The sequence below is a fragment of the Peromyscus leucopus genome, chromosome 19, assembly GCF_004664715.2.
Source record: "Peromyscus leucopus breed LL Stock chromosome 19, UCI_PerLeu_2.1, whole genome shotgun sequence".
Lineage (NCBI taxonomy): Eukaryota > Metazoa > Chordata > Mammalia > Rodentia > Cricetidae > Peromyscus > Peromyscus leucopus.
In genome coordinates this window covers 78,890,413-78,914,605 of record NC_051079.1, presented here as the reverse complement: position 1 = coordinate 78,914,605, position 24,193 = coordinate 78,890,413, and the positions used below count along the sequence as shown (strand labels likewise).

Genomic DNA, 24,193 nt, shown 5'->3' with positions numbered 1-24,193 from the left:
CACACCCTCCAGTAGCCTCTTTCAGTACTCTCCCCCTTTAGCCCCACAGCCTGACCTCTCATGTTCCCATCCCCACCCACCTGCAGTCCACTCACAAAGCCTCTTCTATTTCCCCTTCCCAGGGAGATCTGGGCATTCCCCCCTTGAACCTTCCTTGTTACCTAGTAGGTCTCTGGGTCTGTGGATTGTAGTATAGTTATCCTTTATTTTACAGCAAATAATTGAGTACATTCCAAGTTTGTCTTTCTGGGTCTGGGTTACCTCACTCAGGATGATTTTTTTTCTAGTTCCATCCATTTACCATCAAATTTCATGTCATTGTTTTTCACAGCTGATTAATACTCCATTGTCTAAATGTGCCACATTTTCTTTATCCATTCTTCAGTCGAGGGACATATAGATTGTTTCTAGGTTCTGGCTATAACAAATAAAGCTACTCTGAACATAGTTGAGCAAGTGTCCTTGTGGTATAATTGAGCATCCTTTGGGTATATGCCCAGGAGTGGTATAACTGGGTCTTGTAGTAGATCAATTCCCAGTTTTCTGAGAAACCACCATATTAATTTCCAAATAACCTATGTAATTCTTCTGGGAGTTTTTCTGAATTGTTCAAGTCTTCAAGATCTCCATGTTAAATAGACCTGTATTGTTGGAGAACCATCACAGTAGCCCAAGAAGCCCCAGGATTTGGCTTACAGGTGCTGAAGAAATCAAATCACCAGACTGCAAAGCTCAATGGTGCTTATCCAGGCTTCGCTCTGTCCTTGTCTTATACTACTCACTTGTTCCCTACATTTGGAAAAATTTTCCTCCAACCCCACCCACCCCTCTCCAAACTCTACCTCAGCCAATTTTCCTTCAGATGTCACCCCTAGAAGTCAGACTGATCAAAGCTTCAAGGTTCTGGTCCACACTCCTTGAACCCACCATTCTCCTCGGAGTTCACTATCGAGTGTCATTTTGCATAAAGTTTACCCTTCCTCTTCCTTCCAAGTTTGGCTGGGAGCAGACACTGACTTGTTTTCATTCATTTCCAATGGTGTCTTGAAAGCTTTGGACACCGAATATGTTTATATATGTACAGGGGGGGGGATGAATGAGTGGGTAGGTGGGTAGGTGGATGGATGGGTAAATGTGCTGAACTGATGAGTGGACAGGCAGAAGAGTAGATAGATATATAGGTGGGTGAGTAGGTATGTGGATGGGTGGGTAGATTGGTGAGTAGAGGGATGATGGGTAGGTAGGTTTGGTTCATCGGTAGGTAGATATGGGTGGGTGGGTGGGTGGTGGATGGCTGGTTGGGTGGATAGATGGATATGTGTGTAGATGGATGGGTATGTGGATAGACTGGTGTGTGCATGGATGGGTGGGTGGATAGGTGGTCTTGTATTACATCCACAAGTCTGGTCCGATCCATTTCCCCTATGTGACTGGACATGTGAATGCTATATTTGGCATTTGTTCTCCAAAGAGAGGCTGGACTGTTGTGTTACTTTTGAAATACACGAAGCAGAATTCTCTTCTTGCATTAACTGGGTGCTGAAGCTGAGCTCTCAAATGGGGAGGGCCGCTGTGCCGCTTCTTTCTGCTCAGTGGGGTCTTTCCACCACCACCTCTGCTCTTTACCATCGGATTTGAGCTCTTTGCTGACTGACCTTTAGACACAAAGTCTGAGTATTCGAGCCCAGAAAAGCCACGTGATTCCTCTGAGAGAAGCATTTTAATAAAAGCTCTGCAACAGTGAAATACCTAGCTTAAAGGGTAAACAGATTCCTGTTTGGCTTTTTCCCCTGCAATCCTCCTTCAGTCTCTGTAGATTTGTCTGACTGGCCCTGCCCAAAGGTCACAGCATCTACCCGCTCCCTGATTACTGACTACAGAAAAAAAAAATGGTTCCATCTTTGAAAAAAATGGATAATTAGCAAGTTTTGTGTCCCTGGTCCCTGTGGACCTCAGGTGTGCCGCTTGCTTTCCTCTTCCCAGGGTTCCTGGTCACAACCATAGACAACCTGACACTGCAGCTATGATGCCAAATCGATCTCAGTGTTAGAGGTTTAAAAGCCTCAAGCTCTCCAAGCAGACCTCACACCAACACCAAACTGCCAGTGCTGGGGTCTGACCCAGGGAGCCACCAAAACAGAATTAAGATGGACCCCCTGACTTCTGTAGCCTGTTTTTCACTGACCACAGTTAGCTGGGTAGGGCCAGGGCCCAAGTCACACAGCAAGCAACTCCTCAGTCATTACTCAAGATGCAAAAGCCAGCTTGTGCTGGTAGCGGGGCAGGTCCTGCTGTGAACTTGTGGGTGGAGGGGGGAATGAAGAGCAAGACAGACTAAGAAATTCACAGTGCCAAATACGAGACTAGATCAGGATCAGAGCTTGGATGCCCTCACCTAGGTAGGGTGACCAGCTACCCCAGGCTTCCCAGGACTTCAGGAGTCACTTTCATCCTTGGCACCACTAACCTGTTATGCCCTGAGTTCAGAACAGGGAAACTGTAAAAGCCATGGGGCCACAAGTGGAGGAGGTGGAGGAGTTAGGCTGTGTGCATCTCTCCTGGCTGTCCTAGCTGTTGAAGGCCACAGCATTCAGTAAGCAGAGTGTGAACAAAACTTCTCAGAAGCTGTGCCCTCCACCAAACCTTCTGCCAGGCTGATTAACTGATTAGAATGTAAACGAGGAGAGGTTGGTATGTTGCAGGTTCAGAGCCTAATTACAATTTATCTTGGGTTATCTTTAGCTGTTCTCATGCAAGTCATTCCTTGCCATCTATGTGTCTGACCTAACATCCTGTGACTAACATAAAACCTTTTAGAATACCTTAACAGAACCCCAGTTTACACCAGCTAAAAAGACAAAGATCCATCATATAGCATCTAAGGCCTAGAGCACAAGAGTTCCTTGCTTTGGTTCAACATATCTACTTAATGTTTCCATCAATGTATTTGAAACGTGCCTCAAAAATTTATGACTTTCTTTGTTCCGTTACTATAAAAATTTCATCAAACTGTTAACACGTTTAAACATGGAATTGGAGTGGCATAAATGTGTTCACTGGCCATGATCACTCATATTTGAAATAAACCATCTTTTATACCCTCAGAGGTAAGAACTGTGTTTTACACCAACTGAGATGAGGAGGGGTTGTTAAAAGAGCATGATCAGTCAGCCCCAGCCCCATGTTGGATGCCTTCATAGATGCCTTCATGTGCCAGGTATGGTGGTGCAGACCTGTAATCCCAGCACTTTGGAAGTAGAAGCAAAGAAGACCAAAAAGATCAAGATCAGCATTGGCAGAAGACTGAGTTCAAGGCCAGTTGGGGTACATGAGACCCTGTCTCAAAATTCAACAAACACCTTTATGTTCTAACGCTCATAGCATCTCTGCAACTGGAATCAAGGCAGAGCACCAAGAAATCTGCACAGTAAGGCCAAGTGTGACCAGAGAACAGAACTGGAGACCTACAGGGTCTAGGGTTAACTCCCCAGAGAGGGTGCTGTTAACTTCCAGAACCATTAAACCTCAAAGAAACATAAGTCAAAAATGTAGACCTCTGCTTGGGTAAACTAATGAAACATCAACATCAGCAGCTGTATTCATCAGAATTATTGAGGGCACCACCAGCAGGTACTAACTCTTCGTGGCTAAAATAAGGACAGCCACAGTATCCCAGAGGCCAGCAAAGGAGTGGATGGGAGCTGCCCTGGGCCAACAGCTTTGTAATCCACCACCTTTCACACAGCTGAAAGACCAGAGAGCCACATTTGGAGCTTCATCCACATTGCAGTGCATAGAGTTGAGATCATTGGTGATGGGGCTACCTCCAGCCATCCCTGAAGGCTACCAGTGCAGCATCATCTCATACAAGCTACATACAGCACAAGCCAAGCCCTGGGCTGTATGTAAGTCAAGCACAGTGCTGTCCCAGAGGACCTGCTGTCCACGGCTCAGGGGCCCCAGGTCACCTTCCAAGGAGAAATGTGACAAAGTTAGGAGCTGGGCTGTCCTGCATCACTTCCTTGTGTCTTCACTTGGCAAAAGCCTTCTGTGCAGACAGGACAGCTGGACAGTCAACCTTGACTCTGAGACCCAAGGAGTTATAAAATGACACATGTCAATATTCCCCTCAGTAATACATATATTAAAATTGGAATACAGAGGAAATTAGCATGGTCCTTGCACAAGGATGACACACAAATTTGTCAAGTGTTCTATATTTTCAGAGATGTTTTTATTTGTAGTATATGATGATTAATGCAGACTCACAACTAGCCAAGATGCAGACAATAAGAGATTGGAAAATGTTCATCCCTAAATGGAACATATATACTGAACCCCATCTTCCCAAGGCTCAGAGATCATTGCAAAACAGAGAACAGAAAAAGTAAGAGCCAGAGGCAGTTCATGACTACAAGAAATCAGTGTCTTCTGGACACAGCAAGACATCTGCACATCTGAATTCATAGTGGTTGTGACAGTAGGTACAAGACATGAGTAAGCCCAAGCCAGAACAAATCCCAGTATTGAGAGGGAGTTGGTCATGCCATCCTGAGGAACTAGCACTGGTGGTCCCCAATGCATAAGTAACACCCTGAAGCTATTGGCAATTGTTAGCTGCTGAGAGAAGGAGATATAATTTTCTCTGAGAGTTTTCTACCCCTGGTAGGTTGACCACACTCCAGGGATAGGACACATATCCAAGAATATTTGGTCTTGATGGATGTTTTCAAAAAGGACACAAATTTGGGTGGATGAGAATAGTTGGGGTAGGGGTAGTTGAATATTATCTAAACACATTGTATGAAATTCTCTAAGAACTAATAAATAAAGAAAGAAAGACACAACAAACATATCCCACAGGATCTCATACCAAGTTTAGGCCACACATGCCTACCCCCATGCCCAGATGAAAAAGCAAAGGATGCTTCTGCTCTTTCCTGTCCGGCCTCAAATGGCTAAATTAACAGAGGATAAATGACCACCCCAAGAGTCCATCCTAAGCACCTGGGTGGGTGCAGCATGTCTTGGAGAGGCCATCCCTTAGAGACACTAGTCCAGAAGGCCCCCAATACAGGTGTCAGACACCAGCAAACAGATGTGCAGGGAAAATCCCCAAACTACATTTGCTTAAAAATGCTTTTCTCCTGAGTGAATGCAAAAGATTCCACTTATAACTAAACTTCATACACAGAACCAATGTTGAATGTATCAAACGTCAAAGATGTTTATCTAGAATTTAAATAATTTTACTTATTATTCCAGGAGCTAAGCTCCTTTTTCCTTGGAGTTATTTGCCATATAGGAGAAGGCTTCCATCAGACAGAACATTTTATTTGATTACATTTGGATGGTGTACATATTTACACAGTATCAGTGAGGTAGAAATGCCCTTTTTAGAATCATGCTTCTGGCCTCAACGGGCCCGTCAGCTGCACACTGCATCAACCAAGTCCTGCAGGTCCATGGCTAAGCCCATGTCTGGCTCTGAGCTTGAGGTTGACATTTGGACTGTGGTCATCAGGCTCTGAGTATGCAGATACCCTGGAAGCTTTGTGGACACAGGGAGATGAAATCTAAAATCTTAAAGTTCTGTCATTCCAAAGGCACTCATTTTTAAGGCTTAGGGGGGAAAGAGGGAAATCAACCACTTGTGATCCATGACCAAAAGGCAGCAAACAGCACCTTGCTCCAGACTCATTCCTAGTTCTCAGTTCCCGTGAGTGATACTTGGGGTGCATAGGAAGGAAACAGGTAGGACTTGGGACCACACAGCCCAAGTTAAACAGCTTCCCCTTCCTTCCTAAACAAGGATCCCAGCTGTCGACCCTCGCTTTACTCATCTATTCATAGGGATCTGGTATCCAGCACAGTGGGTTGTTGAAAGGACCAAAGGCATTAAATGATGCAAATGCTTAGAAAGGAGCATGGAGTGCCAGTGTCCTGACTCGGTGTGACCCCTAGACTAATGTGGTTTGTCAGTTCTCGAAGACTGGGTAGTGACTCAGCAGATGTGTCAGAGTCTAACAAGAGGCTAAGACTGCCTTGGCTTCTGATGCAGTGTTGGTGGTAGGAGCAGCTGTAGCACATACTTGTCTGCAAATGCCCATTCAGGCTGGGCAGCGAAGGCTCAGGAAAGCCACTGTCCTTCGGGCTGGCTCTGCCCAGACATGCCAGGCTGCTAGGAGCCACTTCATCAGCTGTCTGTGCTCTCAAAAGGTAAGGGAAGATCAGCATGGCCCTAGGAGAATCAGAAGAAGTAACACAATAAAGAAGCAAGCCTGGCCATTTGCCACCTAGAAGGACCAGCTCCGGACTCGTAGGCATGTCCATGGAGCAGACCAGATGCAGCAGCAAACCTTGGGAGGGGTTATCTGCCTAGCTTCTCTATGACAAGGACCCTCATAAAACTGACCATGCTGTGTGCTTGTGTGTGTGTTCTCAGTCAGTCCCTTTCAGATTGGCTGCCAGGAGGCTCAGGAATACGTGGGTTCTATAACTGAGTCGATTTAGAGCCCTGTTGTTAGGCTTTGAATGTAAAATGTCTACAACTTGCTCACATAGTGGAACAATTGGTCCCCAGATGATAATGCTGTTTTGGAAGGTTACGGAACCTTTAGGAGGTAGAGGCCTATATGGAGAAAGTGGGCAGGCCTTGTCCTAGTTCTGGCTCCAGTCTCTCTCTCTCTCTCTCTCTCTCTCTCTCTCTCTTCTCTCTCTCTCTCTCTCTCTCTCTCTCTCTCTCTCTCTCTTTCTCTCTCTCTGTTTCATGGTCTCCCAAGATGAGGAAGCAGCCTCATGCTCCTGCCACCGCAGGCAGGAGCCACTTGAATCACCATGCTTTCCCACCACTGTGGGTACCCTCAAACCATGAGTCCAAATAAATCCTTTCTAAGTTGTTCCTTTCCAGGCATTTTGTCACAACCACGAGAAAGTAAATTAATACACCTGTCATAACTACTGTCACCATCAGGACCTCCTAGGTGCGGGCCGAGTTGTCAGACACTCCAACCTCAAGCTCATACATCTTTATATCGTGCCTGTATTACAACCCTCTTCAATCCACAGAACACAGTCAAGGTAAGCTCAACTGAGCTACTAGACTCTTACTCTGTGGGGTGAAAAGGCCATGGACACGGCACAGTATTCCACAGTACAGAGCAGAGAGGTGTACATCCCCAGCGTCAGCAGCACCACTGGACTATCCAGTGAGTTGGCAATATGTGTATGTAAGGTATATGTGTGTGTGAGGGCATGTATGTTTGGGAGTGTAGAGTGAATTTGTATGTGCTTGCATATAGGGATGCACGTGTGGGTGAATCCGCGTGTGTGCACATCTGAGTGTGTATGTGCTCTGATAGAGTACTGAGAGGACCCTGGAACACTCACCTGTGTCCTGTTACTGTCCCCCAACACATGAGTAAAGAGCACAAATTGGCCAGGGAGAGAAATATGCAAAGAAAGCACACTGCTTTTCTTGTGAAATCTGGAGAGGAGCAGGATATAGACGCAGGGTCCGTGTGGCCGTTCAGCCAGAGAGTTTAGTAAGTAGTAAGGGGAAAGGTTCACAGAATGGACAGAAGTAGCCACAGAAATCTGTGGTTGAAGCACAGCAGGAAACAGGCCCTTGAAAGGGCTCCAGAGCTGCCCAGCATTCATCCCCAGACTTCCACATCCTCACATTTGTGCAGACGAATTTCTAAACAGTCTTATTAAATTAGGAACACAAAGCCAAATACAGGGGTGAAAGCCGTAGAGATCAGGGAAATAGTGAGAGCCACCAACTAACCTTAGCTTACCATGCTGCCATAGCTTCCCAAGAGAGCTACTTCCTGTCTACCCAGGCTTTTATTGCCTTGCTGTTCTGCCCTCTCATTGGCTCTTAGCCCAGCTACCTCACTTCCTTGTCACTGCCTGTCTGTACAGACCTCCAGGTCTCTATGGTTGGTACTGGGATTAAAGGTGTGTGTCACCTCTCTTGGCTCTGTTCCCTACTGTGTCCTTGAGCACAGAGATTTGGCCTGCCATTTGATCGGATTAAGGGCGTGTGCTACCACTGCCTGACTTCTGTTTATGGCTGGCTATGTCCTCCAGGCAAACTTTATTAACATACTTATAAAATATCACCACACACAGGGTTAGTACCTTGTGTCCAGCTGAGGATCAGACCTGCTGAGACACTAAGACATGCTTTCTGGGACTCGGGACCCCAAGCTGGAGAGCCACAATTCCTATGTGCCTGGGTTCAGCCACTCAGGGGAAGCTCTGGACTTGGTTCCTGGCTTCCCCTTCTCACAGTGGCAAAAGGTTAGCCCCATCATCCATCCTCACCATCAATTCCCGGAGCCTGAGTTTCTTCCCTATGAGGAAGACGGTAGAACATGTCTAAGCCACACTGTGATGGTGTGTCAGAGACTCCTGAGGTTGGTGACCTAAGTAGAAGTTTACTGTTCATCACTCTGAAGGCATGAGCCCAGGCACTTTCAGACTTGATATGTGGTGGTGGGGAGGACTACAAACTAACCCCCATGTTCATTCACCAGGACTCCACAGTTCCTTCGTCTCCTAAAGCCCCTTACATTTTTTGTTTTCCGTTTTGTTGAAGGGGCTTCACCTGTGCTAAACAAGGGTTCTACCATTGAGCTGTACCCACAGTCCCCTTTAGTGAGACAAGATCTTGTTCTATTGCTCAGGCTGGTCTCAAACTTGCGAACTGAAGTAATCCTTCTGCTTCAGCCTCCTAAGTATCTGTGACTATGTGTGTGCATCACCACGGCTGCTACTCCACCCCTTAATATCACATCAAGGTCCATAGATAGATAGATAGATAGATAGATAGATAGATAGATAGATAGATATACAGACAGATAGATGATAGAGAGAGAGGTAGAGAGATAGAGAGATTAGATAGATAGATAGATAGATAGATAGATAGATAGATAGATAGATAGATAGATAGATAGATGATAGAGAGGTAGAGAGAGAGGTAGAGAGATATGACAGGTAGATAGAGATAGATATGACAGATAGAGATGATATAGATATGACAGAGAGATAGATATAGATGATAGATAGATATGACAGAGAGATAGATACAGATGATAGATAGATATGAGAGAGAGAGAGAGAGAGAGAGAGAGAGAGAGAGAGAGAGAGAGAGAGAGAGATCAGAAAAGGCATCACCACCAAGCCATAGCAACCAGACTTTATGTCTGATCACCATGAATCCTCCTAGGAAAGAGTGTGTATAAGGTGAGTCAACTGACCTAGGGACAGTGGATATTTATGGATCCTGTTAATGAAGAGGTGGCATTTCCTGGTCAAGGATCCAAGTGTGTCAGGCAAAGCAGGGAAGGACTCTGCGGAGGGTTAGCATTTGTACCTTGGTCTCAGATGTCCTTTCCTGGGGTGTCAGTGTCCATTGGTGTTGGTGGGGGAAGGGTGGCCCTTCCACTGGTGTTGATCCTGTCTTCCTCCACCCAGGTCTCCTCAGAACTCAACAGAGCCTCTGCCTATGGGGTTTAAAGTGGGTGTTGCCATCTGCACAGCCTCCCCATCAGGCAGAGATAGAGTTTGGTACCCTCATGAGTCCCTGGACTCCTTACCCAGTCTGAGCCCCTCTTTGCCTCACCTGGGCACCCCTGGCTGGTCTGTCCCCCACATCGATGTCCAGGGAATATTTACGTTGCCTGTGCATGGCCGGCTACTAGGCACCCTGCACCAGGACCTCAGTAACCCTCACTCCTCTGCAGCCCTGCCATCTTTATTCTCCTTCCAAATGAATGTCCACCCCTTGCAAGAGTGAAAGGGTCAGGGGAGAGAACAAAACAGGGATCCTGCTGTCTGGAGGAGCAGGTGCTGAGAAGGACTTGGTATTCCTTCTGGAGGAACACAGAAATGCAAGAGAGTCTCCAAAGAAACATGGTTAATATTAACCAGGGAGTCCCTAAAAGTTGGCATGAGGAGTCAGTGAACTGCTCTTGTGGAGGCAGAGTTCCGACAGTAGAAGAAAGGCAGGAGTCGCTGTGCATTGACCTCATTTGTGAAGCTGGGCTGCACAGAGATGAGACGTAGCAATTCTGCAATCACTGTGTGTGTTCCAGAAATGAGAGGCAAACAAACATATTATAGGTAATCAGAATAAGTGACATAATTTGTGGGGACCGATGCAAAAGGTGCATTTGAGGCCCTTGCCTAGAACACATCAAGAGTTCAGGAGCTCGGGGGAGGTCACACCCTGTCACTTCAGTGCTTGGGCAACATAGTTAGACCCTGGCTCAAGACAGCCAGGGGCTGTGGATGTAACTTAGGGGTAGAGTAGTTGCTCAGCACATGCAATATCCTAGACAAAACACACACACACACACACACACACAGAGAGAGAGAGAGAGAGAGAGAGAGAGAGAGAGAGAGAGAGAGAGAATTAAACATGTCCTCTCCTCTGTGCTAAGGCCTATTGTAGCCATAAGCTGTCATGTGGACATCATTGCTCTGGAAAGACCTGGCTGTGAATGGGGAAAATGATCAGGATGGAGAGAAGGCTGCTGTGGGATGTTCTGTATGTCCTGTGGGTTCTTGGGTTCTTTGTGGCGTTACCCAGCAGGTCCGCATAGAGGATGATTAGGACCATGGGCCTGAGTGCAGGTGTCTGAGATGGTCTGCACTTGGCTGTGCTGGGGGATGGTCTGTATGTCAAGTTGTTCTGATTGGTCAATAAATAAAACCTGATCGGCTGTGGCTAGGCAGGAAGAATAGGCGGGACTAACAGAGAGGAGATATAAAAGAACAGGAAGGCAAGAGACACTGCAGCCGCCGCCATGACCAGCAGCATGTGAAGATGCCGGTAAGCCACCAGCCACGTGGCAAGGTATAGATTTATGGAAATGGACTAATTTAAGCTATAAGCACAGTTAGCAAGAAGCCTGCCACGGCCATACAGTTTGTAAGCAATATAAGTCTCTGTTTTTACTTGGTTGGGTCTGAGCGGCTGTGGGACTGGCGGGTGACAAAGATTTGTCCTGACTGTGGGCAAGGCAGGAAAACTCTAGCAACAGAAGGCAGCAGGCTAAACTATGGAATTGGACATAAATGGCACAGAGACACACAGCCAGCTGACATGTGGGATGAAACACAGCATAGATGTTGGCATGACAGCATGTATCTCATCTTACCTCCTAAAAAAAACCTGACACTAGGATAACCATTGCCCGTGGGTACTCCCATATCCCAAGTGTTTATTACACCTTTTTCCAGACAGGGCCATTGTGATGACCCTAGAGTACCTGTTCCCCACAAGTAAGGCAGTGCTCCAAAGTGGTATGCCCAAAGGACAAAGTCAACCTGAAATGCATGGAAGGCCAGACCCAAGAGTGATGGGAACCAGGAATGGCCATTCATCAAATAACACAATAATGTTTGAGCCAGAGTCATCAAAGGACATTAAGATTAGTGTCCAGAAACAAGATAAGCAGTGACCTGTGGCTTACTCACCAAGTCTCACCCCAAGGAAAAAAACAAGTGGTGGCGGCACCATGGAGAGGCCTGGGCACCGCTTCACAAGGACCCACTCAACCATACATGGTAGATAAGATGACAGCACAGACTCCAGGTGCTCAGTGACAACCACCAATCCTGGAGCATGTCCCCTGCCAAAGTCACTGAAGGGAGGAGATGCGGAGGTGCAGTGAGAGGTCCTGGACTGGACACTGAGTTCTTCACAGTTGACAGTACCACACTGCATCAGTAACTATGAACCCTGTGGTTATGTGAGATGTTGGCTTTGGGGGAGGTGATACTGGATGTGCTGGAATTCTCTGTACTATATTGAAAAATTTGGTAAACCATTTAAAAATGACTAGTTAAAAAGTAAAAGAGTGGAAAATAGAAGATTCTACTTTCCTTAGAGCAGATCTGGCCAAGACACCCAGAGTGAGAGCTGTGTTCCAATATCAATTGAGATTGTTCCCCCATGGTGTGGCTTTATCATGACTATTTGATAGCCAACAGACTTAGGAAATGGTGTCTCATAAATTCAAGTCCCCAAGACCTTAGAAAGACACATGGCTTAGAAATAAGGTCTCTGCAGATGTGCTAGTTAGGATATGTTAGATGGAGATGGAACCTAAATCTAAGAACTGACATGTCCTCATAAGAGAGCTTAAGAGAGCATGTAGGATGCAGCAGATATTGAGTGGTGTGCCCATAAGCCGAGGAACGCCACCTCTTTCCAGCAACCTAAGAAGCCAGAGAAAGGTAGGGAAGAGTCAATTCCCAGAGAAGTGGGAGCTGAAGACACTATGATCTCAGGCTTGCAGCTTCCAAAGTGGAAAAGCCTCACTCCTGCTTCTTTGAGACATGTGGCCTCTCCCTGTTGTCATGTGTGAGTCTTCCACAGTCCTCTGCTCTTGCAATTACTCTCTGCTGCTACCGAGAGAGCCACAGCCACTCAACATTCCAGGAATGACAGGGAAGGGTTTAAGTCCTACAGAATACCCTGGCTGTGTTCTCACACCTACCAGCTGCACACATAGAAAGACAGGAGGCTATGATCCGCATTCCTTCTGAATTTCCATCCTTCACTGGGTGGTGGTAGGCACTCCAGCACTTGCCCTATGTCTCTGCTAGTTCAGATGTCTGCTGTTGATTTGTTCATGGTGACCTAATCCATGCACACTTTTTTTAAATTCTTCTCTCATACAATACATTCCAAATGCAGTTTCCCCTCCCTCCACTCCTCCGAGTTCCCACACACACAGTTCCCCTCTTCCCCCAGATCCACTCCTCCCACGTTTCCCTTCAGAAAAGAGTGGGCATCCCAGGGATATCAACTGAACACACCATAACAAGCTACAATAAGACTAAACACAAACCTTTATATCAGGGCTGGGAAAGGCAACCCAGTAGGAGGAAAAAGGTCCCAAGGGCAGGTGTAAGAGTCAGAGACACCCCCAACCCCAGTGTTAGGCGTCCAAAAAAACACCAACCTAACAACTATAACATATATGCAGAGGACATAGTGTAGACCTATGCAGCCTTGGTAATTGCTGCTTCATTCTCTGAGAGCCCCTATGAGCCATGCTTAGTTGATTCTGTAGGCCATGTTCTCCTGGTGTCCTGAAGAATGCAAATAGATCCATATTTATCATGCTGCACAAAACTCAAGTCCAAATGGATCAAAGACCTCAACATTAAACCATATACACTGAACCTGATAGAGGAGGAAGTGAAGAATTCATGCACATTTCAATATTACTTTTCTTAATATAAAAATGTCAGGGCAAGTTTGTGTTGACAAACTGACCAGAATGCAAAGGCTTTCCACATTCTCCAATAGCCTGAACGTTTTCCATGAACGTTTTACTGCCCCACACAACAGCACATTTGTCCAGCTTATTCTGTTCTGGATTGGACCTTGGATGTGTTTTCCTAAAAATGCATCTGTTTTTGTTTTTCCTTCATATTATCTCCCAGGAATTTTGTCATTCTTCATTATAGCTTTAGGTCTTACGCACATGAAGTTAATTTGTGTTTTTATATGTGGCTATCTGTTGCTGCTTGCCCTTTATTGAAAGGCCCATCTTCCTTTCAGTGACCTGCCTTGCTCCTAAGTGAAAGGCAAGTTGACTGCACTCCCACGGGTCAAGTTTTGAACCCCCTCTCTGCTCTGCTGACCCATCTGCCTGCTCCGTCACTGATGCCAAAGCCTCTTGCTACTGCAGCTGCATAACATGTCACTGTGATGCTTCATCTTGTTAACTTAATTGAGAAACACCTAGGGCATTAGTGACACACAGCTGGGTGTGTCTGGGGGAGTGTGGAAAGAAGCACATTTCCAGACACGATTAGACCAGGATGGATCTGACCTGATCAGCAGACTAACTCTTCAATGAATTGACAATATGATGGCACCATTGGGTGGCAGTAAAAGGTAAGCAGGCCTACATGGAGGAAGCAGATCACCGAGAGTGTGTCCTCAGACCTGTATCTTGCTACAGTTCCTTCTAGTCCTTTCTCTGCTTCCCAACTACCAAGATGTAAACTGCTCCCCCACCACGATTGATTGAAACTGTGTACAAAACGAACAAGTCCTCCTTTTAAAGATATTCTCAGATACTTGGGCAAAGTAACAAATGCAGTATCACAGTCAGTCTTGTTGGCCCATTATTTCTTGTTCTAATCTATCTGTGTGTGGGCTGTTCTAGGTCTTTTTTCACATACAACTTCGGAGTCAGCCTGTGGACGGCTTTGTGGTACCTTGCTGAGAATTGTTTCGGTGACTGACTTTAAAATGGTGGAATGCCTCTCAGTGTTTTGTTATTCTTCTTATAGGGAGCCCTTCCCACAAGGCAGTCCTGTACCCCAATTCTTAGGCAGAGCCCATGTTTTCTTTTTCACACTTAGAGCTTTGTCTTGGAGTCTTTTGGGATTGAGCAAGGGTACTGAGCTGCAGCAATGAGCAGGAAGCAATGATTCAGTGGTATCTCTTTCTAAAGGCCTATAGAATTGACCCCCAAAAACTACTAATCAAAAATTCATTTTCCCCCATCTTCACCACATTTCAAATCATTGCATACTACCAGGGTAATCTGGACATGGGTAACACTGCTGGGGGCACTGGCTCAGGTACATTTATTCTAACATCACACAGAGAACTGATAGCCCTCTTGGAACAGAAGCCATGAGGCCATGACTAATGCAGATGACCCACAAGTGCGCACAGGGAACAGTGGACAAACACTTGAAAATTCTGAACAAACCCATGCTGTCCTCAGTGTGTGTGGTTCGTAATAAATTCCTGGAAAAGTTAGAGTGTAGTGGAATCATTCGAAATGAAGCGTCTTTGTATGTGAGCTAAGACCCAGCTCAGGTTTCTCCATTCCTGACAAGATCTTGGGAAGGTGGCATGAGACCAATCCCACGTGTGTCTTTTGGGCAGTCCAGTGTCCAACACTGGCAGGCAAACCCACTCATCAGACAACATCTGAAAGTCCTCAACAGTCTCCAGTTCCCTCAGCAGTCCTTCCGTGGGGCCTGGTCTGGGGTGGAGCCACCTGCCAGTGGTCTTCACTAACAGGAAGTAGACTCACAGTTGCCTCGACCTAGAGCTGAAGAAGTTCATGGGTACACAGGCTGTCTTGTGTCTGAACTGCTATCAACTCTCTTCTCGTTATGAAGAGCCAGGTCATCCACTGTGTTCATGGCAGCCTGCCTGGTAAAACCAATGTGGGCTTTTGTAACTGAGATAGAAATGCAGAAGAAGTCAAAGGGTAGGATGTCTCCCACCTGTCAGCATCTTCACCATGATGACAAGAACTGGGATGGACAAGAAATGTGAGGTGATTCACCAGGGAATCAAGAGTGGAAACTGATTTTTCTTTTGTGACTGGGACAACCTACACGATACATCTCACCTGAAATAAACGTGTTTCTTACCCAAGAAATCCCCCGATGCTCTGTGAGCACTAACTGGGTATCTCACCTTTCAATGACATCTGACATCAATGACCTGGTTGAGTATATAACCTACAGGGTGAGGGCTCAGCTTCCTAAGTCTGCTTGGTTCACATTCCAGTCACAGGTAGACTCCAATCCCCAGAGTTCTCACATTTCTACCACCTTGGCTGCAGCTTGTCTTCCCCGACTTTGGGTCCAATAACTTCCTAGGGTGGCTCAAAGAACCATAGGTAAAAGGGGATCTTTTACCTAGTTTCCTGGTGCATTATAAGGACACCATGAGGAATACACTTGAGCAGACAGTTGCAGAGGTCCATGGGCTGTGTCAAGGCTGCAGCACTAGGGCAACTGAACATCTTCATAGATAGGGATAGTGGTTGTTCTCCACTGGTTTTATTGCTGTTACTTAAATGATTGTGTGCCTGCTCAAGTGGAAGCCAGACAATGATCATGTGTCCTAGTTATTTTTATTGTTGTTGTGATTTAAAAAAAAAAATACCTTGAGAAAAGAAACTTAAAGGAGAAAGAGTTGACTTTGGCTCACAGTTCAAGGATCCAGTCCACCATGGTGGGGAAGTCCTGGTAACAGGGGCTTATGGCAGCTGGTCAAGTTGCATTAGCAGTCAGGAAGCAGAGGGAGATGAATACCCATGCTCAGCTTACTCCTTTCTTTTTATACAGTCCAGACCGCAAGGCCAAGGAATGTGCCATCCTTATTTAAGGTAGATCTTTCTGGCTCAACTAACCTATTCAAGACAACCTCCTTAAAGGCATGCTCCAAATATCTAGAAAAAAAAAATCTCCTTTCTTACTCAGTTTCTTCACCTGTACAGTATGGCTTTTTGATCCTAACTTGGGGTCACTGCATGAACTGACGGAATTGCTGTAGGAACTGGTTTCAGCAGGAGGCTGTCACATGTGGTTATCTTTTCTCACCTACTTGACATTGTCCTGATGGGTTCCACCAGGGTGCCTTGTAATGAGGTGTTTGCTCCGATATGCCTGAGCAGTTAGGTGCCTGTTTCTACACCTATGTCTGAGGAACCCACAATCTTCTTTGTTTGTGGCAAGTTTTCCTCGCTCAGAAGGGCTCTGTTCCCTAGCACTAGGTCTTGAGGTAGAAGATCCAGAGCTGTCATTACTGCACTTGTCAAGGGGGCAATTACAGAGACAGCAAGGGACAATCTGGTGCTTAGGAAGGCATCAGCTTGGAGCATGAAAGTCTGATGAGGGAACAGATGCAGCCTCATGTCTGCCACAGAGAGCCACTTCCATGAGCTTGTTGGCTGTCAAAAGTTGTTTAGCACCCCATGAGCTCCAGCGAATATAATCTATTATTTGCTCAAAACCAGATTTCTTGAGGTAACTATAAACCCCAGCCTTGAATCACACTGACAGCTCTGTGGGAGCCTGGCCTGGCTGTGTGTACGATAATGACAGGGCTGTGTTTTACAGCTGACACTGGCAACCCCATTGATTTTCCTTCAGTTGAATTGGGCCATCAATGAGGGTAATGACCCTAGTGGACCAGCAAGCAATGTCCACACCATGTTCAGTTTGCATCAGTGGAATCAAGAAGTCCAAATGTGCATGTTTGGAAGCCTGCCTCTGCTGCTCACCACCTTCATCCTCCCTCTCTGACTCTAGCACCCCTGGTTAAGTGGACAGAGGCTTCTGCCCTTCAGCACTGGCCCTGAGCAGGCCGGATCCTTAAACAGAAGACTGTAATTAAAATGACCAAATGCACCTGCCAGCCTGGAGTCTGGAATTGAAGCCCTGGGTGAACAAGAAGCAGAAGATTCGTGCCTTCCTCACCCAGACATTTAGTCCCAGTCCCGAGTCAGTGGAGTCAAATCAGGCTGTGTGCACTGTGCAAAGGCCTGATCCTGCCTTATCACCTTTTCTCTTGTGTCTTTCCTCCCCTTCCCAAGACTGCAGGGACACTCATTATAGGAAGTCCATTCCTACTCCCCTGTGTTCCGATCATACCTCAGGACTTCACAAAGAACGAAGTGTCTTGGTTTTCACTTCTCAGTCATCCTGCATTATCACCTGTGCCTTTGTCAGAGTTCACAATGAACACAAACAGAAAGATTCAGATGCTTTTTCTGAACCTGTTTTCTGGAATGTTCTAAGGGAGCTCAAATAATGGTATTGATAAGGCATTTAAAAGTTAATGTGTCATCTGCTAAGATGGATATAGCGTGTGTGTGTGTGTGTGTGTGTGTGTGTGTGTGTGTGTGTGTGTGTGTGTGTTCATGACATGGTTATGGTTGCTAGGAACTTACCTCAGATCCTCTGCAAGAACAGTACATGATCTTATGTATCCATAATATGTTGTATCTTCTCTTATCTGTGAGAATGCAAGAAATAAACCACGTGATTCATTTTTAGTATGAAGTACACTTAGAGCTCATCATAGAACCACAAATAAGCACGAGGCCTTAGCTGCCTTCTGTAGCTGGCAGTTGGTATCTGCTTGTCTGGATGCTCAGTTCATCTTAGGGTTGAAAAGTCAGGCATTGTTATCACACGACTGAGGCCACATATCAGAAAAGAAGGAAATTTTTTTTTTTTTGGTTTGATTTTCCAAGACAGGGTTTCTCTGTGTAGCCTTTCCTGGAACTCACTTTGGAGACCAGGCTGGCCTCAAACTCACAGAGATCCTCCTGCCTCTGCCTCCCGAGTGCTGGGTTAAAGGCGTGTGCCACCACCGCCCAGCAAAAGGAGGAAATCTTGAGGCCTGGAAAATACATTAGATAAGGCTTTGTGCCCTGAACCAACAGAATGAGGAACTTGGGGATGGGGCAATGCTGGACACCAGATGATTGTACCTCCATGAAGAACTCAGACAATAAGGACTTCTGGAGTAATAAAAATGTGATAAGGAATATAAAAAACACTGTTTTGCACCAAATCAGTATGCCAGCCATTTTGGCCTTTTGTCTGGGCTGACCTCTGGCTTCTGCAGAACCAAAAATAAATGTCTCAATTTCACTACTTTGACTCTCCAGTGCTCTTCTTAAAATATGTATTTTTAATTCTCTCTCTGTGCGTGCGTGCGTGCGTGCGTGTGTGTGTGTGTGTGTGTGTGTGTGTGTGTGTGGTGTATATGTGTGCTTAGGTGTCCAGAGTCCAGAGGTATCAGATCTCCCTGGAGCTGGACTTGGGTGCTGGGAACTTATGCAAGATTAGTACATGCTCTTAGCTGCTGAGTAATCTCCATCCTCTCCGGTATTCTTACTATGAAGTTAGAGTCACCGTTTCTCACAAGAAAAAATACAAGGAACTCCTAGGCCCAGAGAAATTCTTTACAACTGTGACAAGTACTTGACCATCCTTGCTCTCTGCTGGCTGGAGTGTCACCCGTATTCATAAAGCTGAAGTCAGTACTGGAAATGTGGATTATCCCTACTGCCTCAGCAGTCACAGCTACCTAGCCTTCAATTTTATACCCAGCTGCCAAGGGTACTGGAGCCTGGATGGACTATGAGGGCAGGAGACCAGTAAAGGTTGGACACCGGTTTCTGGGGATCTACTCTGTAAAGAATGTTGAGGGACAGATAGTAAATTCAAGAGGCTCTGCTGGAACTGTGCTGGTCAAAGAGTGCCAACTTGGAATACTGTCACATGCTGACTGAGCTCAGAGGCCAGGCTTCAACTGTCAGCATCACAAGGGGATTGAAGCTGGAGTCCCCTCCTTATGCAGGAGTTGTGAAAACAACAGTCCAGGCCCCAAGTGCATACAGTGGGACCCACCATAGCAAATCCCTCAGGACAGGTGTGCAGCTGTACAGACTCTTTCTTGGTGAGACCCCCAAATGACAGCAAAGGTGGATAGTGACCAAGGTGCCACTAAGCCCATTTCATCTATAAAAAATGGGCCTGGAACCTAACAAAAAAATTAGTTGTTTGGGGAACGGTGGGCAATCCTGGAGCTCCTGGGTTCTGAATCCTACTTTTGAAGCCTCCCTGTGTCATGGCATTTGTAGATCCCAAGAGCCTTACCTCACCGGTCTACTGAAGAAGACCATAGGTTCATCCACAGGCTGACTAGAATACAAAGAGTAAGCTGTGAGCAAGAGGTTGCAGGCTTTGTGTACATTAGGGTTACACACTTTGATCAGCTGGACTCAGACATCTGATAAAAACAGAGGAATAAGTGACTCTGAAGAGGAGATTCATCTGACAAGGGCAAAAGGGACAGGGAGTCTCAGATGGATCTAATGATTCTGCTCCAGCCCCATAGAGGTTTGTGACCCAGCACCACCCCCCACCACCCACCCCCCACACCCCCACACCCCCGGCGCCCTCTGCCACAGCAGTCTTTGCATCCATAAATCCTGCTCCCACCTGTTCAGACAAAGCCAGCTCCCCTGCGAACCCTCCCAAACCATGTGCTGGCTAATTTTATGTCAACTTGACACAAGTTGGCGTCTTTGGGGTAGAAGTAACTTCAGTTGAGAAAATGTCTCTACCAGATTGGTCTGGGAAAGTCTGGTGCATTTTCTTGATGGATGACTAATGGGGCAGGGCCACCCCTGGGCTGGTGATCCTGGGTGCTATAGGGAAGCAGGCTGAGTAAGACCTGGGGAGTAAGCCAGGAAGTGACGTTCTTCTATGGATCTGCTTCAGTTCCTACCTCCAGTTTCTTGTCTAGAGTTCCTGACACATCCTTCAGTGAGGTACTGTACTGTGGAAGTGTAAGCAAAATAAAACTTCTCCTCTCCAAGTTGCTTTTGATCATGGTGTTTATCACAGCAATAGAAAAACTCTAAGACATAATTTGGTACCATCAGATTACTGCTGTGACAGACCTGACTTATGTTTTCAGGAGGATTACAGTAGTATTTGAACTATGGGCTAGAAGAGCCATTGAATGCTCAAAGCTCAATGGGCAGTTCTGTGTGAGCTCGGATAAGTGTAGTTGGAATTTTCTTTGGGCCACCAACCAGCTACCAAATAAAGACATGGAGTCTCATTATTAATTATTGAAGCTCTGCCTTAGCTTAGGCTTGTCCCACTAGCTCTTTTAACTTAATTTAACCGGTTTCTATTCATCTACATTTTGCCTCAGGGCTTTTTTCCTTTCTTTCATTCTGTATGTCCTGCTTCCTCTGTGCCTGGCTGGCTGGCCCCTGGTGTCTCCCTGGCATCTCTTTTTCTTTCTTCATTTTGAGCCTAAATCCCTCCTCCTACTTACTCCCCCTGCCTGGAAGTCCCACCTATACCTCCTCCCTCGCTACTGGCTGTTCAGCTTTTTATTAAACCAATCAGGTGTCTTAGGCAGACAAGGTAAAACAGAGACACATCTTTACATAATTAAATAAAAGCAACACATCTTTGCATAGTTAAATAAATATTCAGCAATAGATAAGAATGTCAAAAACAATGCAGAGAGGCCTGACTTGTGAAGTTTTAGATCAAAGCAACCACTCTATCAGGGCTATTTATGTGACACTTTGAGTTAAGAATCACTAAAAATAAAAACTTTGCTTTGGTTGGATAATCCATACTGGTCATTTGAGACTGAGAATCAACTGTGATTAAGAAGAAACCGGCATATCAAGTTGAGGTAGGACTAAGCTCCTCCCCTCATATTAAGGCTAAGTAAGGCAACCCAGTATAAAGAGCAGGTCCCGAAAGCCAGCCAAAGCATCAGGGACAGGTCCTGCACCCACTGCTAGGAGTCCCATAAGTAGACCAAGCTACACAACTGTCACACATATGTAGACAGCCTAGCCATGTGGGCTCCCTAGTCCTACCTCAACTTGATATGCCATGCTTTGTTGACACCATGAAGGCCTGCTCCTTTCTGAACAGAAGCAGAGGAGTGGACGAGGTGGGGACAGAGAGGAGGTGGGGGGAGGAGAGGGGAGGAGAGGAGGGAGGGGAAACTGCAGTCAGGATGTAAAAATAAATGAATAAATTTAATTAATTAAAAAAGAGAAGAAAACAGCCTCATTGAGGCAAAATCTTCTGAGAAGTGCTTCCTCAGAGTCAGGAAATAGAAGCCACCTTGGAAGTGGCCAAGGTTGTTGCTGATTTTAGTGCGGCTGCACTGTTATTCATTAAGCAGTGCTGCTACTGTGCGAGAAAGGCCACAAGGCACGACAAAACCCACTATCAGAGCTTTATTAGAAGGGAGGGACAGAAGAGGGCATGACCAGGCCTGTGGAAGACATGTGCATGGAGGGTGGGGCAAGAAGAGAAGGGGGAGGAGCTTGTGTCCCACTTCTTATGGATTCCCCTGCACATGCACATGTGGGCTTACAGAGCTACGCCAGGCATGCGCATAGATTTCGTGATCATGCTGTGTGCAAATTACATGATCACACAGCTCACAGACTACATAAGGTCCCTCGTTTGGCTACTGAACTGCACGTGTGCAGTCATGTAGCTGGGGGAGTGGCCAAGAATTCCAACAGTTGTGCCTCCTGCTGACTGCCAAACTTGGTAATATCTAATAGTTTTGAACATGGTACTGGTTTTGAGGCCATGAAGGGGATCCTGGAGTGGAGCTGAGTCTTGGCACTATGTGGTAGGGCTGAAGTCCCTGAAGACATCCCAAGAGAGGTTATTGGTGAAAGTGCAGCCCAGTCGTAGCGCAAACTCAGAATTTTGGTGATGCCAATACCATGCAACCACCACCAAGAACAGCAGCACCCATGGAGTAGAGCTGGCATGAGCTGTGTTTGCATGCTGTGGAAAACTCTTTGGCGCCTAAAACATCATGAGCCCCAAGTGTCAAGCACTGAACTTTTTACATCATTGAACTGAGGGGGATTGCTTTGATCTGATTGTGACTGTGCCTGGTTCTTCCTTTGTAGAGTAAGACCATATATAACTTGTTTTTACTTTACAGGATCCCACAGTTAAGGAATTTTGGAATTTTACAGGTATTTTGGAATTTTGGACAGACTTTGGAATTTTAGAGAGACTCTGGATATTTTAAAGATACTGAAATTTCAAAATGTGAATTTTAACACCAGGGAATTTAAAAAGTTGAAGTGCTTAATTGTAGGGCATTTACCCACCAACCCCACAGCTCCCCAGAGTTTTCTTGAGTGTGAGCAGCAGGAAATATTAGATAGAAAGATTTATATTGTGGAGAATATTGCGGAGATAAACAGATAGAAAATAAAGGATAGCCTCGAGAGGGCCTGGAACCTATTCCAAAGGGCCCTGACTGTCTCTGCCTCAGGGTATGTATAGAGACGCCAAGGGGTGGAACAAAAGACCTCCCCACCCCCCACCCCCCACCACAGCCAAGTGCAGACCATCTCAGACACCTGCACTCAAGCCCATGGTCCTAATCATCCTCTATGTGGACCTGCTGGGTAAAGCCACGAGGAACCCAAAAACAGGCTCCCACACTTAATACTGTAATATTAGATGAGATCTTGGGGATGAGGAAGAAAGGTTATGTTTTAACCGTGATGTGCTTGTCTGACAAGCTGTGTAGGGATCAATTGTGCTGGCTAGTTTTATGAAAACCTAACACAAGCTAGAGTCATATGGGAAGAGGGAACCTGGATTAACAAGATGCCCCACCAGATTGGCTTGTGGTGCATTTTCTTGATTGATGATTTATGTGGAAGGACCCAGTTCACTGTGAACAGTGCCACCAGAGCTGGTAGTCGTGGGTGCTATAAGAAAGCAGAGCAAGTCATGGGGAGCAAGCTAGTAAACAGTATGCCTCCATAGTTTCTGCTTCAGTCTTCAACATCTTTCAATGATGTGCTGTGATGTGGATGTGTAAGCAAAATAAGCCCTCCTCTGCAAGTTACTTTTGGTCATGGTGTTTATCACAGCAATAGAAACTCTAAGACACCCTTATGCTGAAATAGGTGCTTCATCTCTGAAACTTTCATTTTAATAGTACTGTTTTTACGAAATACCTAACAATGCTTTGGTTCTATGTGCAAGAAACATGAAAATGCCACAACAGAGCAAAGCTGGTACACTGAGCTCCAAAAACTCCAAGAGGGTTTGCCTCCAAAAACTTTTCTGACAGGAATGGGCTTGTGAGTCCACCACGGAGTGAGGAAAACACCATTTGCCAACAAGCTTCCCAAAACAGGAAAAATAGTTTTCCTCCCACCTTATCTCTATTGGCCACGGCTCTGAGCTGTCGCGGTACTGGTCACTTCCCTCTAGAAAGTGTGTATACGAAGACATATTAAAAGAGATTAAAAAGACGCCCAGACGCTTTTATCTGGATGTGTAATGGATGTGCAAGTCGGGAAAACAGATCGGTTTGAGACAGAACCTACCTCTTCAGAGGTTAGGCGGGACCCACGTTTATATTACCCAAGGACTCATTCTTCTTCTGACAAAAGTGGCAACTGACCTGTAAAGTCTTTATGACCTGTTCCGTCCATCTTGAATTGCATCTTATCAATATGGTAACTCCACACCCGAGAATTAGGAGTTTCCTGAGTCTCCTGGGTGTTTTTTTTGTTTTTTGTTTTTCCCTAACTTTTTTGGACGCTACCCTGGACTTAGAAGAGCTGAGAGGTCAGCTTTATGATCCCCACCTCGCCCGCCTGCCCGCCATCGTCCTGGGACCCTAGCCGTCAACCCTCAGTCCAGGCTGCAGAGCGCCGGGAATAAGGAAAGCAGTGCCTAGGAAGACATCCTCCCAGGTAAAGGTCCCACGGAATATTAAGTCCCACCTGGTCCCCGCGGGGCACGCCGGGAGGACCGCACGGGAGGCTGACGTCACGGACGCGCCCGG

At 46.1% G+C, this 24,193-nt stretch overlaps 1 long non-coding RNA gene and 1 other non-coding gene across 3 annotated transcripts in view; one reads left to right on the top strand and one right to left on the bottom strand.

Moving 5' to 3' along the window:
- Positions 1-24,177, bottom strand: part of LOC119086299 — a 28,112-nt gene extending 3,935 nt beyond the window's left edge. The window contains exons 1-4 of one of the 2 annotated variants that reach the window (XR_005089559.1): positions 24,132-24,177; positions 23,558-23,609; positions 19,462-19,506; positions 17,742-17,806 (exon numbers count right to left, since the gene is read on the bottom strand). This is a non-coding gene — a long non-coding RNA (uncharacterized LOC119086299). Of the gene's footprint in view, positions 1-17,741; positions 17,807-19,461; positions 19,507-23,557; positions 23,610-23,806 lie in introns of both variants that reach the window. The other variant, XR_005089558.1, reaches the window with a different exon arrangement.
- Positions 4,121-4,224, top strand: LOC114696130. Its single transcript, XR_003734962.1, has one exon. It is a non-coding gene; the product is annotated as a U6 spliceosomal RNA (small nuclear RNA).
- Positions 24,178-24,193: the final 16 nt, after the last annotated feature.